Here is a 19,422-nt window from a genome sequence, read left to right as displayed (position 1 = left end):
TGAGAACCTGGTGGAAAGAGGAGCCTAAAACTATAGAACAATAATGTAGGACTAGCGATATGGGAATTTCCCATGATAAAATTCTTGGAGAAGGAGATTACACTGATATATAAAGACAATGTTTATATGATAACCAAACCCTAATTCTATGCTGCATGTCAGTCATGAATGCATTGGACAGAACTGAGGAAGTGAAGAAGAAAACTGAACTACTTACAAAAGTTATACAGGGCCCAAAAGAAAGCTTCACGGATTTCTTACAAAGCCTATCTTCAGCAGTAAAGAGAATGATACCAAATTCAAAAACTAGACAGATAATAATGGAATCTTTGGCTTTTGAGAATGGCAATGCAGAATTCAAAAGGGAAATCAGGCTGTTAAAGACAAGATCAGCACCATTGGAGTATTGGATCAGGGACACAATTAATCTTGAATCTATGACCTTGATAATACAAGGATAAGAGAGGTGATTTCAAGAGGTTTGAGAAAAAACAATAATGTCAGATGCTTTAGTTGTTTAATTGTGGTAAACAATGTCACCTAAAAAGGAACTGTAAAAAAGACATTTCTAGAAACAATTTTTCTTCAATGAACAATGGCAAGAGAACAACCCTCACTTCTGGATTATGCAGAAGGTGTGGTAATTGTAAACATTGGACTAATGAATCTAGACAAAAAGGGAAAGACAAGGTAATCCTTTACCTATGCTGTCAGGAAACTCCCTGAAGGGTCTCTCACAGGCCCCCATGGCAAATCCAGTTCAGTCCTTTCCTGCCATTGTAGAAGAAACCTCTTCTCAGAGCAATTAAATAACCAAATGCTTTTTATAAAATAACATCCTGCTCAGGGTGACAGAATAGCTACAGCAGAGAGAAAAGGAAATTCAGGAGAAACAATAAAGTGAATTTTTTGGCAGATTTCTATAAATGAGTATAGACCAAAATTAAAAATGTGAATAAATGACTTTCTCTTAGAGGGTCTTATAGACATAGGTGTAGATGTTGCAATAATTGCACCAGAATCTAGGCACCCAAATTGGCTCCTCAGGAGGTAAATGTTCAGCTATTAGGGATTGGAATGTTATCTGAAGTAAAATAGAGCACAAGATGGTTTGAATGAATAGGGCTAGAAGGACAGAGAGGAAATTTAAAACCATATGTGGCTAATGTAGCTATGAAGTTATGGGGCCATAATTTATTACAATGGAATAGCCAGATTAACATTTCTCCAACATCAGAAATAAACCATAAACTAACACATGTTGCTGATATTAGAAAGAATTATAATAAAGAGTAGTCACCAGCCATCCAGATTATACAAGAACAGGGCACAACAACTGCTGATCTTTCAAAAGATAGTTTTTGTTTTGTAATATAAGTTAGGATAGAAAGTGGTTTAGGTACATTTTGGACTTACCAAAATAAGATAGATAATGTAATGTTTTCTCTGAATTTGTCAAATGCAAATGGACTAGACATTTTTGATGTACTTATTTCTTGTGTATGTTGTATATAGTTGTATTTATTCTATAAAGTTTTTCTTATATTAGTTATAACCTTTTTTATTTAGACAAAAAGGGGAAATGTGGTGATTTTTTTTTATCTATGTCCCCCAATAAAGTTTATCTGAGGATCAGAGGAAAAACCCAGCCACTATATTGAACATAGAAGTCAGGCAATTCTATCACATGCCTTTAATCCTATCACTCTGGAGGAAGAGATCTTTCTGGATCTCTGTGAGTTCAAGCCCACACTGGGAACAGAGCCAGGCATGGTGACACATGCCTTGAATTCCAATACTAGTTAACCATAAAGGTCTGGATGTCTATACAGACGGATAGATAGGTAGTGACAGAGCTGGGCAGAAAAAGGAAGTGATGTAGCTGGTTGGAGAGAGGAAGTGAAATGCAGAACAGAAAAGCATATAGGCATGGGTATACAGAAAGTAGGTCTCCTTGGTGGATGATCTCCAAGTGGTAAGAACATGGCTGGCTTCTTTCTGCTTTTCTGATCTCTTAGCTTTTGACACCAATACTTGGCTCTGTGTTTTTATTAATAAGACTGCTTAGCAATTCGTCCTACATTTCTGAAACTGAGCAAAATCAGCTTGCACTTTGTAGGAAAACAACTTGATTTCTTTGCTTGCAATGATAAAATTTGGGCTTTCAAGGGAATACTTAGGAAAAACTTGTATCCATCACTGTGGCCTTGACAGCTTTTCAACATCCAAAGACTTCACTAACGATCCAATAATAGAGATTCTGAATATCTCTTTGATATTATAACATGATGTATCCATATTTGGCTGTACTGCATAACTCATTAAACCAATATTTTTCAAATGAGTAATTAATGATATATGAGATAATGTGTGCATAAAAGAACTACTTAAATTTGAAAAAAAAATAGACTAATGGATTTTAATGTAGTTAGCTGTGCCATTTCTAATTCCACATTGTAAGCAGGCTTTAAGGAACTACCACTTAGTGAGTTTAGATCTAATATCAAAGATGAATAGTCACAATTAATCTGAAAATGATCACTATATGTGTTCTAGCAATTCATAAAAAAAATCTTTAAATTCACATTTTGCCCATATATTTTAGCCAAACAACACAGCCCAACAGAATGCTTGTAGAAGCAAGCATATGAATCCAGCAGAAACGTACTACGCCAGCAAAATGACTTATGAGAATAAGATACAATGTCACCTTTGTTTCTATTTTGTATACAGAGATTTTCTTAAACTACATTATTTATGGGCATTAGCTCATATACTATTTTAAATTAGTTTAAAATTAAGATTTAAATTTTTTATAATTTTACTTTCTAAATCTGTTTATTTTAATAGCCATGTATCCAAAAAATTCATTTAGCTTATTAATATAGTTTTAATTATTTATGTATATGAGTGTTTTGCCTACATGTATATCTTTGCACTATCTGTGTACCTGATGCTCACAGAGGCCAGAAGACAGAGGCTGGAAAACCTGGAACTTGAGTTAAGATGGTTGTGATGCCCTCAATGCCAGGCCCTCTAAAAAAGTAGCCAGTGCTCTTAACCACTGAGCAATCTATCCCCTCAAGTTTCTCAATAATTGGAAAATTGTAATGGGGGTAACTAGACTGAAACGTTTAAGAAATGCTTGAATAGACTATAAATTGAGTGGTACAATTTCAATTCAATTCATAACTTAAATAAACTTGGAGTTAATTAGCAAATACTAAAATAACCACTTCCATATGCTAAATGATACCACAAAGAGTTTTTAAATCTCCACTAGGTACTGTAAAACAAATTTTTATTTTTTTCTTTTAGCTTTTGTTTTGGAATGGAGGGACTTTTAAAATATGAGTCTAATGGCATTCAGAGGTCTTGACTAAATGTATATAAATGAAAATGTAATCAGTGAGTTCATGCATAATGAATGGTTTCTACTTGAGTTGCTTCACTTGGGAATTCTTATTTTAATTAAATATTTAATTAATTAATTTTTGATATATTCTAATTATCTTCAAACCAATCATGTTCTTAGAGATTAGGAGAAGGTGTGATAAACTTGATTCACTTAATTGCCTACTTTTTAGACTCATTATTTAAAACTTATGTTCCAGAATCACAGTGCTAGCATACTCAGTGTGCCCCAGGAAGGAGATAGCAATGAGATTCTTATAAGGAATATGGGTTTTGAAATGGTTTGTTTTTGATCTTTTCCCATTTTCAGTCTCTCCTTTTCTCTTTCTTTCTTCTACTCTTCCTTCCTTCCTTGCTAGGTGGGTTGGCTGGATTTTAAAACTCCAACATCAGAAAACATGCTTTTTAATATCATTTTTCTTTTGTGTTTGTACGTATACTAACAAAGAAAGATGGTCTCCATTTGCTGAAAAGAGAGACTTCTTTGATGATGGGTGGTAGCTATACTTATTTGTGGATATAAGAATAAGATTTAGAATGTAGCATCACTAGCCCTGGGATGTGGGCTAGATTTCCATTATCAGACATGATTTCCATCCTATTGAATGGGCCTTAAGTAAACTTAGATACTTGTTGGTTACCACTTGAGGGAGCAAACCCCATGAATTGATAAGAATAAAAATCTGTAGTCTGGGCGGTGGTGGAGCATGCTTTTAATCCCAGCACTTGGGAGGCAGAGGCAGTTGTATCTCTGTGAGTTCAAGGCCAGCCTGGTCTACAGAGCAAGTCCCAGGACAGGCTCCAAAACTACACAGAGAAACCGTGTCTTGAAAAAAAAAAAAACCCTGATGTAGATTGACTACTTCTTCAACTTGGATTAGACTTTGGGGAACCAAATACCAGCCAGTTCACTGCCGGCATATTTAAAACACAGTACAATTTGGGTAAAGGTTTCCAGGCAACAATCAGTCCAATCAGTCCAATTCCAGGATCACAATAAAACTTAAGGTTTTAACCTTAACATAGAAACTCTTTACAAAGTACATGTGACCATGAGGGTGGGCTATATAGGTAAAAGGCCTAGAATATAGTGTGGTCTCTGACTGATGATAGCATAGAGGTCAGCAGGTCATAAAGTACATGTGACATCTCCCCAAAGGATGGGTAGTGGTCTAGGGAGGGAAGAGTATGGGATAATCATGCTGGGGAAATTGTGTGGGTCTGTCCCTTCAGACAGCAAAAGGGTCACCAGGTCATTAACAACCTCCACTCTCAGCTTTCTAGGTTGAATACAGGTATTTGATTTGTATCTCTTCTGTTGAGGAGACACTCCTGTATGATTAATATCACTAGTTCTCTTAGAACTTCTCTGTGAGTACAAGGACCTCTGTGCCCCCAATAACCACTAACTCATGAGGGTTATTTATTGCACCTTTATGCATTTCATGCCATGCTGGTAATTGTAATGATAAATGTTGAGGTTCATAGATGTCACAACTGGTTAGGACTGTTTCCCTCCTTTGGCATTTTCTGGAAGCATGGAAACCAGACTACACAATAAAAGCTTTCGGGTCACTTCCAGCTTGAATCATCGATGTCCTGAGACCTTAGTGTACAGTGTCTTCAGCAATAGTGGGGCACCTTCAACCCCTGAGAGCATCCAAGGGCTACATTAATAATCTATATTGTTTTGGGAGCTGATTGGACTACCCAGATCTATGGTTCTATTTCTTACTTGGGATCGTTGGCCTCTGTCCGCAAGGTGAGAGGGAGCTGAAGCAAGTCAGCAGGGTCATACAGCTTGTGAGTTGATGGAGACAGTTCTCCAGGGAGACAGTTAAGTGTTACAACTACATTTTATTCCAAGAAGAAAAGGGAACATAAAGACTGGGGACAGTGGCTTGGGACATCACCTAATTTGCATTAAGAGGCACACTCCTATCATAAAGCAGCAAAGGAGGATTCTATCAGGAATCTATGTGAAGGTTCAAGCTAAAGATAAATAAATCAGGCATCTGGCTTAGATACAGTTTTCAGATAAGGTCAGTCCTCCAGGCCCAGGAAAATTCTCCAGATAAGGACAGGTAGAGGTAGGAAGTTTCAATAGAAAGAGAAAGAGTCTCCATGTTGCTGAGCTTTTGGAAACATGTCAGGCCATGAAAAACTGCAACCTCAACCAGCCAGCAGGGCCTTGCAACACTGACCAATCATTTAAAAGGAGATTTCTCATGCCTGATACTGGATTTTTGTTAATCTATGGTTCTTGTAGAATACATTGTCAGCCAAAGTGGCTTAATTACCTTTAAAAAAGTGTATTGTGTGTTATGTATAATTTTAGGTAAATATAAAGTATAAATTTTATCAAACATTCTTGTCATTATCTGTTGCTTGTCCTTCCTCTTTCTCTTTCAGTATTGATCTGCCCCTCTCCTCCCCAGATGAAGTCCATTCCCTGGTATTTCTAACCTCACTTCTTTATCACCTATATGCTGATATTCCCCTCCCAAGTCCCTTCCACACCTATTCTTCCTTTTATTTTCTTCATTTCTCTTGTTACTGTGTGCTGTATACTCACATCTAAGGATTTGGAATAAATGCAGACTATCACAGAAAACCACAAATGGACACAATACGAAGATCAAGAGATCATGGGGAGCTGTGGTTTAATGAGAATGATACCCATAGGCTCACATACTTGAGTACTTTGTTCTAAATTGGTAGAACTATTTTGAAAGGATTGAGGACTTTATCTTGTTGGAGGAGGTGTATCAGTGGGGACAGGATTTGAGGTTTCCAAAGACTCTTGGAACCTCAATTCCTAGTTCTCTCTCTCTGCCTTATTGTTGTTGACCAAGATGTGAGCTCTTCGCTCTTTGTTTCCTCCACTATCATGGACTCTTAACTCTCTGAAACCATGAGCCAAATTAAATACTTTATTTTATAAATTGACTTAATCATGGTGTTTTATCACAGCAATAGAAAAATAAGTAAGACAGGATATAGCCCCAGTGGATGTACCTATATCACATGTCCTGCAACTATGGCCCAGGGAACATCATGGAAATCAGGACAGAATGATTGTAAGATTCAGAATATCAGGACATCTGTTGTGAAAGTATCTCCAAGAAATAGCTGCATAATAATACTGAAACAGGAGAGGCAGCGAAACCAATCAGCCAAGGACCTATGAGCATAGCACACATGTCTCCAGGGCTTGCAGGGGCCACATAGGACATGCCGTGCCACTTGCCACTGCTGTGTGGGCTTCTCCACACAGCAGGCACTTGTACTTTTTGGACTGAGTTGTCTCTGGGCTTTTGGATCATACTTCATAATGGAGAGTGTCAGGCCTGGTGTGAGCTAGCAAGACAGAACAGGATATCAGAAGTTCATAGAGTGGTGCCCAGAAGTGGTCCAGTCAAGTTACTAGTCAGGTAAATCTGATCCTAGTCCCCAGAACTGTGATATGAGGTGTATGGATGTGTAGCTGGCTAAGCTGTGAAATCACTAGGGTTACATGGAGAGCCTGTGACCCTTCATACTGTACCTCTATTCCACTCTAAGGTATTCATGCAAACATAACTCTCACTTCAAAGAAGGTATGAGTGACTTTATTCTGAAGCTCTGTATGAGTGACTGTGGCCTGGGAAGAGAGATTCAGGTCACACCATATTCCATGTTTAATCTAGTAACAATTGGATGAAATGTTTGAAATAACAGAAAAAGTCATAAAGAAATACACTTCAAATGTTTTGAATCAAAAGAATTTACTCCACAAGTATGCCATGGCGTGTGTGCACGCTTGCGCATACACACACACACACATACACACACACACACACACACACACACACACACACACACACTGCTCTTGCACTGTAGTAATCTTGGGCTTCACTATCATAGTAGCCCATCATTACCTGTTCTCTCTGGCCATAGAGCCTCTTCAGTGCATGCTGGGAGTCTGAGGTTGATCCTCACCTTCCTGTGACAAGCACCAACTGGCTGTTGAACCAGCTCCTATGCATATTGAAATATTACTTGTAATTGTTTAGTTCCTGTGGTGTCATTTAAATGAAAAGAATATGGTTTGAACAACCAGCTTTCCTCTATCTTAGGCTTAGAAGCCACATTAAAGACAAACTAAGTTCATTCTTGCTTATGAGTAAGCCTGTTTTTCAATTTGGCTATGTGACATCTATAAACTTAATTACAAATGGTTCTGTACTGCCTGTTCAAGGAATAGAAATCAATTTTTTGTTTCAAAAAGCTGTTTATAACCGTTATCTTGCAACCTTACCTTTGCTTTGAAAGGTTATATGACCACCTTGTTATGCCCACCTTGCAACCATGTCTTTGTTTCAGGATGGACTAACTTGTTATGCTTATGTTCTACTCCAGTAACTCTCCTATTTTACCCACCAAATCCCCCATTTGGAAAACCCCCATCTCTGAGCTATTAAAGCCTTGTTTTCACCCTATGTTGACCTCCCAAACCTTGTCTTAGAGGGAGGCAGATGTGAACACAAATAAAAATGTTCGCTCTGAAAAAAAAAAAAAAAAAGAAGAAGAAAAACCAAGAATGAAACAGTGGCAATATCAGTGGACATGTTGACATACATGGAAGGGGGACAATTTCTAGGGATCCCACACCTAGACAAAAAAACTTCAGTAAACAAATAACTGCAGAGAGAAACATAATTAGCCTCCCCAAAGGATGAACTCCTTTATTGGTTGTCCAATGCAGAGCTGTTAGCCTTGAAATCATGTACACACCACCAACAAAAACAGATTCAGCAGGTTATATCATATATATTTGTGCATACACATACATACACACATGTATACATGTATGTGACAATAATAATAGAATAAAAAGAGACTATCACCTTGAAAGTTGGGGAGAATGGAAGAATTTGAGGGATATTAAGAAGGGTTGTAGGGGGAAAGTGGTGTTGTTTTTTTTTAAATTAAATTAAACACATTTTACAGAAAACATTGAAAAAAGAGAGAAAGGCATGAAGTTGTGTGGGCAGGGAAGTTGAGGGTCTGGTAGCATTCAGGGGATAACAAAGACTATGATAAAACATTCCATATGATACTCTCAAAGAACTGACTTTAAAAAGGAAAAAGTAGAGAAATTATCACTTTTAATTTATCCTTTCATTGACATTTGTATGGAATTTTTGGTACCATCCAGAACTGACCATGTTGTTTTCAAGAGGATTGTGGTAATATTTCAAACTCTGGGATGGAAAAGTCATTGACTACTCAGAGTTTAATGAGCTCTTACAATAACTTGGATGATAATGCTGAGATGATGTGCAGATGATGAAGGCCTAACTTGTAAAGTTTCAGAGATAAGCAAAAACTTTATCAAGGCTGTTCATATGATACTTTGAATTAAGAATCTGTGCTTATGCTTGTGGTTATGCTCTTCTGGGGCTGAGGAGTCAGCTGTGATGAACAGAAAACCGGCATCATTGAAGTAAAACCTTTGTATTAATTGTACAGTTGATACTGGTTAGCTGAAGCTTAGAAATCATCTGTAAATAAGAAAAGAACAGCAAAAATGAGGTGAAATTTTCTGAGAGCATTTCCTCAGTGTCACCACAAAGAAGCTGTGGTCCAGAGCAACCATATCTTCATTTCATCCTTACAACTAAACTTAGTAATGCATAGTAATCACACATGTGGCACTAGTCCTTTAGGCATGAAGAGGCTTTGGAGAGCAACTGAGGCTTGTTGCTATGTGGTATGAGTAGATTCCCTACAGAGAGGCCTTGGTAAAGGTGTAGTTTTACTTGTGATGAATATCACATTGTATTGGAGACATCAGTATCATAGGGTGACCACCAAGGACAACAGCAGCTGCGGAATGGAGCCAGCCTGAGGCTACGACATGAGCTGTGTGCTGTGGATGTTAGAGCCAGAGAAGTGAAGCTGCACAATCCCTTTGCTGTACAGTGAATGATGAGTGGGTCTCAAACTTAAAGCACTGTTGAAAATTGATTTTTCTTTGATTTGATTGGTACTATATCTTGAATAAACAATTCAAATTATTTTTGATTTTATAAGAGTTTACAGATGAGAGGTTTTAGTCTTTTAATTAGATAATGGATTTTTAAAGAGAACTCTGACTTTTAAAAATATATTTTAAGAATATGAGACTTCTGAAGTTATATTATGTTTTAGATTGTAAGAAAAAAAGCTTCTCTGATGGGGGTTAAATGATACACTGATTTATGGGTATAACAGTATGTTATTAGTAGTTATTTTTATTCCTATGTTCATATAGTAGAATAATTATATTAGGCTTTCCCTTAGGGCCTATGAATTATCTATTCTCAGCTTCTGAGACTTCTTAATAGTGTCAGTTAGGGATTCCATCCCATGAAGTGGGCCTTAAACAGAGTAAAAATGAGGTTGGTTATTCCAATAACATTTGTGCCACTATTGAATCTTGTAGGCAGATTATTGTCATAGTTCTCACAGTATGTAGCTGATGAGATTTAGGATTACATTTATCTTCTTGTAGTATGTATTAGTGCAGCTTATAGTTGAATATCAGCTTCATTTCTACATGTCCAATGACATATGCATGCAGCATCTTCAGCAATAGGGTCTTAGTGTCATTTTGTGGAAGCTAACCAACACCATTGATTTTGGCCTAAAATGTGTTTGGGAGGTCTATGGGATCACTTTGACAAACAACTTCAATAGATGTAATCCATTCCTGGTACCGAAGTTTTGTGGGTTTTTTGTTTGTTTATATCTACTATAAGAATTTTCAACATACACACACACACACACACATGTATATATATATATATATATATATATATATATATATATATATATATATATATATATATATATATATATACACACACAATGGAAGCTTTTTCTGTTTGAGTTTTCTAAAAGCCTTTAGAGTTAGTTATTCTTTCTCATATTCCCACTACTACCTTGCCTTTCCAGCTCCTTCCTCATTTAATACTCCTCTTCTAGATTCCCTTTTACTGTTTTATAACATGATATTATATTTTCATTTCCTTAAAAAATTTTTTTCTTTCATAGGCCCTTACCAGCTATATAAACTCTGTGTATATTCTGAATGAAAAACACACAACTAAACTTAAAAGTTAACATCTACATACAAGAGAAAATATGTAATATTTGTCTTTGGAGTCTGAGTTACCTCAATTGTTTCAACACAGAAAAGGTGATAGCTTTGCAGCACTCATTCCTAAATGGGATGTCTATATCACTGCCTTCTCCTCATGGCTCAGGGATCTATGTGGAAAATGAGGCAGAAAGATTGTAAGAAGAGCCAGTGGTGGTAAATGACACAAAGGAAACAGCATTTTCCAGATGTTACTGGATTGGTGTCAAATGAACTCACAGAGACTGTGATAATATTCTCAAAACATGCACAAGTTCAGATCAGACAAAATTCTAGCACAAAGAAGGGAACATAGTAATGAAGTCCCATCACTAACCAAGAAGCTATTTGCAAGTGATAGCTGTTGGGAGGAGGAAAACAAGTTTTCTTCAACAGAATGATACAGGCTAGATCAAACACACTCCAGAGTACATCTCATGCTGGTTAATAGTTGCACACACAATGGACTCCATGTTTTGAGGTTTTTTTTTTGTGTGTGTGTAGTGTACTTTCTTTAGTTTGGTTTTGGTTTCCTGGGTTTTTTTCATAATAAATTTAAAGAATATGAAGTGCATTAAGTACAGAGGTGTCATGTGGAATGAGTTTGGGGAGGGAAAAGAATATGACCCAAATGCAGTGCATAAAATTTTTAAGAATAAAAATAAATTTATACTATGATTTACATTGATTGACATTAATATTAATATGGTATCTTTGGAAGAAAACAAGTGAGGTAAGTTTATTGTTTTATAGTGATGTGTTTATGTGTCATGTTGACAAGGTTTAATTATTTTGGTTTTTGTCAACTTGACACAAGCTAGAGACATCTGAGAAGAGGGGATATCCATTAAAAATGTCCTTATATTTTCCTGTTGGCAATTCTATGAGGGCATTTTCTTGATTGATTATTTATGAGGAAGAGTCCAGCTCACTCTGGGAATTGCCATTTATGGGCAAGAGATCCTGTTTTGCTGTGGGATGGTCCTTCTCTATGCTGTGAATATGTGTTGCTACTATTGGTTAATAAAGAAGGTGCTCTGGCCTATAACTAGACAGGTTATAGCCAGGTGGAAAATCCAAGCAAAGAGACAAGGAGAATAAAGGCAGAGTGGGAGCAGACGCCAGCCTACCACTCAAGGAACAACATGCCAGCAGACCAGTAATGACATGGCCACATGGCAATACATAGATTAATAGAAATGGGTTATTTTACAATGAAATAGCTAGCTAGCAAGAAGCCTGAGCCATAGACTAAACAGTTTGTAATTAATATAAGCCTCTGTGTGTTGATTTTATAAAAATGGCTGCTGTCTGGGAAGGACCAGGGAGGTAGGGGAGGGGGGCCTGAGAAACTTCAGTCTATACTAGTTTGTATAAGAAACTAAACTGAGCAAGCTATGGAGACCAAGCCAGTAAGCAGTGTTCCTCCATGTTTTCTTGCTTCATTTCCTGCCCCAGTTTTCTGTTGATATTCCTGCCCAGGGTTCCCTCACTGATATACTGCGACTGGAAAGCATAAACCAAATAGTTATTTCTCCAATAGGTTGCCTTGGTCATGGTGTTTTTTCATAGCAATAGAAATGACCTAATACAGTATTCATCCTTTTATATAAACTTGAAATGTTGTGTGTTCCTGGTCAACTCATTTTAATACATGTTTTGGTGAATGTGCTCACTATATGGTTATTAGATTCAAATGAATAAGCTGTTATCAACTTGGTCTGGTTATTAGTATATAATACTCTACTAAACTGTTTCTAAAGACAGAAATATTTAAATGTTTTCTGGTAGTTATATTATTGTAGTAGGACAAATTTACATGTAAAATTATCTTATTAATCAAATGTGAGTGATAAGCCTGAAAATTGATGGTATGATACAAGTTTTAAGTTGTTTTTGTGTTATTTCTGATGTTGCTACTGTTTCCTTATTATTTAATACTTTTAATTATTAAATATTAGCATATAACAGGGAGAATGAGTGGTTAAATATGTTTCTTTCCTCATTTTGAACTTCCTGCTCATGCAGCTCAGTACATCTAAGTACATTATGTAGCTTATGTGTTTGTAAAAACCAAAGAACAAAACTGAGACTTTCTTCTATGCTGAATTCAGACAGATATTAATATGAATTTCATTTGTTTCTAAGTATAGCAAGAATGTGCTATAAAAATCATGCTCATGATAATTTAAGTTGTAATTTCCCTTTTAATAATTACCACTTCATTTCAATTATTCATGGTATCTCTAATGCATATTCAATCATGAAATTAAAATTGGACTGTGAAGTTACCAAAAGTTACTGTACATTGTCCTTCATTCAACTGATAAAAAACACTGATTATATTATGACACCTGCAATTGTCCTTAAGAACATTTTTTTTTTTACTTTATGCTGCCTGTACATTTCTAGAAAGACATTAATGATTTTATTTCATTCTTGAAGACAAAGAGTGATATTCTCTATTAGTTCATATGTATACAAATGCATATAAATAATAAAATGTATGTAGATGACCTGAGCTGTATTACAGCAATCTTAAACTTCAGAAACTTGCTGGAAATTGCACTTCAGTAATAAATTTCTCCTGGAGGTAAGCATTGAATTTCAATTTTTATTTGTATAAATATAAATATTTGAAAAGCGTTTATTTAATGAATCTTTTATTGTGATATCTCTAGTTTGGCATCATAATATTGCAAAACAGTGTACATTAAATCTCCTCTCAAATTTAGCTATACCTTTGTAAGAGTTCATTGAAAAATGTAGTTCTCTATTATCCTCGCCAGTTAGAAATATGTTTGAAGTCCATTTGGGAATTATTAGAGAAATGTGTTATAGGTGTGAAATTATGATATTTACTGTGCTTAGTGTTTTTATAGATTCACATTAGGAAGCCCTCCCAGCAGTTCAAGGAGTGTAACAGTTTTGAGCTAAGATAAAAGAAATTTGCATAGTCTAATATACCTGGAGGCAGAATTAAGTTCTTTGTTTTAATTAAAGCAGCAATTAATGAACAATAGATTTTTTATGCAACATGATTTGACTAGTTGGCTTAATTAGGTAGGAAATTATATGTTTCAGTTACATACTGGCTTTGCTTAAATAATTAAACATCCCAATGCTTTCTAAAACTTTATTTTCTGTTGTAAAAAAAAGTTCATTTTCTAGTCTTAATTTCTTCCTTTAGACTAACATGATAAAGTGTATCTTTTTCTAGCCATTTTGTCTATGGCTCTAACTCAGATTTTCGATTGAAGCATATGTATGTTTGAATCCTATTTCGTTCATTCATTTATTCATTCTGTTAACAGTGCATCTTAAGCCAGCCATTCTCCAATGTTCTCTGGAGATAGTGAGGTGGAAGAAAAAAAAAACTATCGTTTGCCACTTCTGGATTTATGTGTTATTTAAATGAATAATCAAAAAAAAGGTTATAGCACACTTATAGTCATGTCAGTTAAGTTTTCTAGGTATATGTAGATATGTTTCAATTAGGTAGGTGATCTTCGAACACTTCAAAGACCTACAGAATATGGCATTTAAAATGTTTTAAAAACTTAGACTTCTCTGGACATTGAGATATGCCTGCTCCTGGCTGCACCCATTTACTTCAAGGAGAAAGATGGGTAGCAAAGACACTCTATATGGAGTTTATCTTCTTCTTGGCAAAATTAGCCATTTCAGCAAGAAACTGTTCTTGTCTGGACTGCTTGACAAAATGTCATATAAACTGGATATGCAGGACCCAAAGGAAGATGACCAGTGAACTTTGCAAGGTGAGATGGTCCTTTGGGTTCCTGCTTCACAAAAGAAATTGCCAGACATTCTATAGGATACAGAGGAAAAAAATGACTGAGAGACTAGACCTATGGGCTGAAGATGGATGCCCCAATGTTACAGAGGAAGTTTAGATGACTGTCCAGTCAGGTATATGTCTCTATCATTCTAGATATTTGGAAAATGCTTACAATGCTCTTCCTTTTTACTTAGGTGATATTGTATCCTTCTGAGGTCTTTGGTGTAGCTGAAGACAAGATAGTTATAATTTTCCTTAATTGTGATAAAAGATAAGTTAGATATGAAACCTTAGACCCACACATATAGGATAAATAGAATATTTTCTTTGAATTTGCCAAATACAAATAGACTAAATATTGTAACTAATTCTTGCTTGATAACTGTTTTATTATATATAATTTTACTATGTTAAAATTAAAACTTTCATTTTTAATTAAACAGAAAAGGGTAAATGCTGTGGAATAATGATTTTGTATACTGGTTTAATAAAACACTGTTTGGCCAGTAGCCAGGCAGTAAGTATAGGTGGGGTAAGCAGATGAAAAGAATTCTGGGAAGAGGAAGGACTGAGTCAGAAGTCACCAACAAGACACATAGGAAGCAAGATGTCAAGGCAGAACTGAGAAAAGGTACCAAGCCATGTGGCTAAATATAAATAAGAATTATGGGTTAAATTAAGTGCAAGAGCTAGTCAGTAATAAGCCTGAGATAATGGCCAAGCAGTTATAATTAATATAAGCCTCTGTGTGTTTACTTGGGGGATGTGAACGGGAGAGATTTGGCCTGACTGCCGGCCGGCCAGGACACAGAAAAACTTCCAACTACAGTATGCATACCATATGATACTATAGCTTCTTTAAAACTCCTCAGATCCAATATTTCCACTGGAGTCCAGTTAGCTTATACACACCCTTGAGCATTTGGTAGTTCCTGTAAGGTTACCAGGTAGATTAATTTTTGCAGTTTGGTAACCTGAGGCTGTTTCTCTGTAACTGTATAACTCAATGCTGAAATAGATTCACCTTTAAATACTTCTGTCTGAGTCTGAATTTCTCTATAATTCATTTTAACAGGTTTTTTTTTAAAGCTTTTTTCTTGGCACTAAATTTGACCAACCTTTTAATGCTAAAATGAAAATGATTAAGCTAATAATATTTGTAATTGATGTTATATATATCCCATCAACATTAATTATCCTTTCATTTAATTGTTCCATTTTCAGACTGCTTAATGTGCTATCAAACAGAGACCAGATTCCTTCCATTGTAAAAATGTTTCCCTTTTTTTAATGTGAGAATAAAATCTTTTAACTAATTCACCCCTTTAAGATATCTTAATTGACTCACCAAGTCTGCCAACTGAGTAGAACAGTAGATATTATAGGGAATTACAAAGCAGCTTACATAGAGTGGTATTAATCAGAGATGGGAATCCAGATAGAGATCAACACCTACCAGGAGAGAAAAAGCCAAAGTGACTCTGGCCCAAATGGGGTGGAGATCACACACATGCATATGGGCCTGAGCCTTGCAACTCTGACCTGAGCTAGGACACTGTAAGGCCACAAAGCAGCTTTTTTTAGTGAATTCTTGCCACAAACCTTGGGCGCCAATTATGGGACTAAGTGTTAAACTGTGTCATTAAATAAACCCAGAGCCAGATATGGGAGTAAAAAGTTGAGAGATTAGAAAAGCAGAAAGAAGCCCGGCACTTTCTTACCACTTGGAGATCTTCCACCAAAGAGACCTGCTTTCTGTATACCCATGCCTATATATGTTTTTCTGTTCTGCATTTCACTTCCTCTCTCCATCCAGCCTACATCACCTCCTCTTTCTGCCCAGCTCTGTCATTTCTTGTCTGTCTGTACAGACCTCTAGACCTTTATGTTTAACTAGTGTTGGAATTTAAGGCATGTGCCACCATGCTTGCCTCTGTCCCCAGTGGGGTCTTGAACTCACAGAGATCCAGACAGATCCCTTCCTCCCAAGTGATAGGATTAAAGACGCATGCTACCATTGCCTGACTTCTATGTTTAATATAATATTTCTTTTGATTCTCAGATAAACTTTATGGGGACACAGATAAAATATAACCACAGGAATTATAGCCTTTTCAAATAGTTTCACCTTAAAATATGTCTTTCTAAAGATAATAGGAAGATCAATAAATGATGAGGCAATTTTATTTGGATGAGAAAACATGAGGTGAAGAAAAGCTGAGTATAAAGTGCATGGGAGAAGAAAGATATAATCATTAAATATTTATTTATCCTGATTCACCATTTAGTTCCATCATCATGGAACTGTATAGCATATTTTGTATTTTGCATACTTCTACAAATATCAAATACAGGAAGTAAACAAAGAGCATAGAGGGAAACTTAACTGACTGAGTGAGTAAATAGAAGAGAGAATTATAGGTCTTAATGTCAAGGTAGAAAAAACAGATAACTCAGCCAAAGATAATGTTCAGTACAAAATTCCAAGCACAAAACATCTGGAAACTCTTTAACACTATAGTAAGATCAAACCTGTAGGTATTGGGTATAGGGGAAGAATAAACCAAGATCAAAGGCAGAGCAATATTATTTTTGTATATATAAGGCTGGAGGGGCAGGAGGATGGAAGAGGGGGATCTTTGATTGGTATGTAAAATAAATAAAAAGTTTTCTATTCATTTTACATACCAACCACAGATCCTCCTCTTCCCCCTTCTCCCATCCCTCAACCCAATCCCATTCCCAGTTCCTTCAAGGAAACGCCTCCCATGGGGAGTCAGCAGAGCCTGGTACAGGCAGTTGAGGCAGGTCCAAGCCCCTCCCCCTGTACCAAGGCTGTGTAAGGTGTGTGGTGTGTCCCACCATAGGCAGTGGCTCCAAAAATCCCACTCATGTACCAGAGACAGATCCTGATCCCACTGCCAGGTGACCCCTTAAGCAAGTCAAGCTACACAGCTGTCTTGCTTGTGCAGAGGGCCTAGTCCAGACACATGGAGGCTCTACAGATGTTGATCTAAATTTCATGAGTTCCCACTAGTTTGGTTTAGTTGTCTCTGTAGGTTTCCCCATCATGATCTTGAAGCCATTTCCTCACAAAATCCCTCTTCTCTCTCTTTGACTGGATTCCTGGAGCTCAGCATGTTGCTTGGTTGTGGATCTCTGCTTCTGCTTCCATCAGTTGCTGGATGAAGGAACTATGATGACAATTAGGGTATTCACTAATCTGATTACTAGAGTAGGCCAGTTCAGGTACCCTCTCCACTATTGCTAGTAGTCTAAATGGTGTCATTTTTATGGATTCCTGGGAACTTCTCTAGCACCCTGCCTCCCTATCCCCATGATGGATCCCTCTGTCATGGTATCTGTTTCATTGCTCTGCCGTTCTATTCCTGTTCTAACTCAACCATCCTGTTTTCTTAGGTTCTCATCCTCCATCCCTCATCCTCCATTGTCCACCCCTCATGCCCAGTTTACTCATGGAGATCTCATCTATTTCCCCTTCCCAGAGAGATCCATGCATCCACCTTTGGGTCCTTCTTGTGAGCTAGCTCCTTTAGAGCTGTGGGTTGTAGTCTGATTATCCTTTGGTTTACATCTAGTATCCACTTATGAGTGAGGATATACCATGTTTGTCATCTGAGTCTGGGTTATTTCACTCAGGATGATATTTTCTAGTTCCATACATTTACCTGAAAATTTCATGATGTCATTGTTTTTTACTGCTGAGTAGTACTCCATTCTGCATATATACCTCATGTTCTTTATCCATATTTCAGTTGAGGGGCATCTAGGTCGTTTCCAGGTTCTGACTACTACAAATAATGCTGCTATGAACATAGTTGAGCATGTGCCCTTGTGGTATGATTGAGCATTTCTTGGTTATATGTCCAAGAGTGGTATAGCTGAGTATTGAGGGAGATTGATTCCCAATTTTCTGAGAAACTGCCATATTGATTTCCAAAGTGACTGTACAAGTATGCACTTCCACAAACAGTGGAGGAATATTTCCCTTGCCCCCCATCTTCTCCAATATAAACTGTTATCAGTGTTTTTCATCATAGCCATTCTGACAGGTGTAAGATGGTATCTCAGAGTCATTTTGATTTGCATTTACCTGATGACTAAGGATGTTGAGCAATTCCTTAAATGTCTTTCAGCCATTTGAGATTCTTCTGTTGAGAATTCTCTGCTTAGCTCTGTAGCCCATTTTTTACTTGGATTGTTGAGTATTTTGATGTCTAGTTTCTTGAGTTCTTTATATACTTTGGAAATTACCCCTCCGTCAGATGTGGGGTTGGTGAAGACCTTTTCCCATTCTGTAGTCTGTCGTTTTGTCTTATTTATTGTTTCCTTTGCCTTACAGAAGCTTCTCAATTTCAGGAGGTCCAGTTTATTAAATTTTGCTCTCAGTCTATGTGCTACTGGTGTTATATTTAAAAAGTTATCTGTGCACAGAAATATTTTTAACAAAATAACACATTTCTCCAAATCTAAAGATAGATGCACATCAACGTGTAAGTGGCATTCATAACACCAAATAGAAAGTACTAGAAAAATAAACTTTCATGACACATAACTATCAAAACCCATCATATACAGAACAAATAAAGGATATTAAAAGCTGCAAGGACAAAACAACAGGTGAGGGTTGATCCATTAGAAAACACCTGAATTTTCAGTGGTGACTTTGTATACTAGAAGGGCATCAATAGATGTTATACAAGATCTGAAAGATGACAGGTGCCAGCCAAGCTTTCTGTATCCAGGAAAAACTATCAATTATAATCAAAGGAGAAAGAATAACATTTCATAATAAAAGCAAATTTAAGCATTTTTATCCACCAATACAGTTCTGCAGAACGTATTAGAAAAAAATCATTCTGAATAAAATGTTAACTATACTCAAGATGACACAAGAAATAAAAAATCCAAGAACATGTTTTTTTTGTTTTGTTTTTTGTTTTTTGTTTTTCTAGACAGGGTTTCTCTGTGTAGCTTTGCGCCTTTTCCTGGAACTCGCTTTGGAGACCAGGCTGGCCTCGAA

The sequence above is a fragment of the Peromyscus eremicus genome, chromosome X, assembly GCF_949786415.1.
Source record: "Peromyscus eremicus chromosome X, PerEre_H2_v1, whole genome shotgun sequence".
Taxonomy (NCBI): Eukaryota; Metazoa; Chordata; class Mammalia; order Rodentia; family Cricetidae; genus Peromyscus; species Peromyscus eremicus.
Note: the sequence above shows the minus strand (reverse complement) of the source record.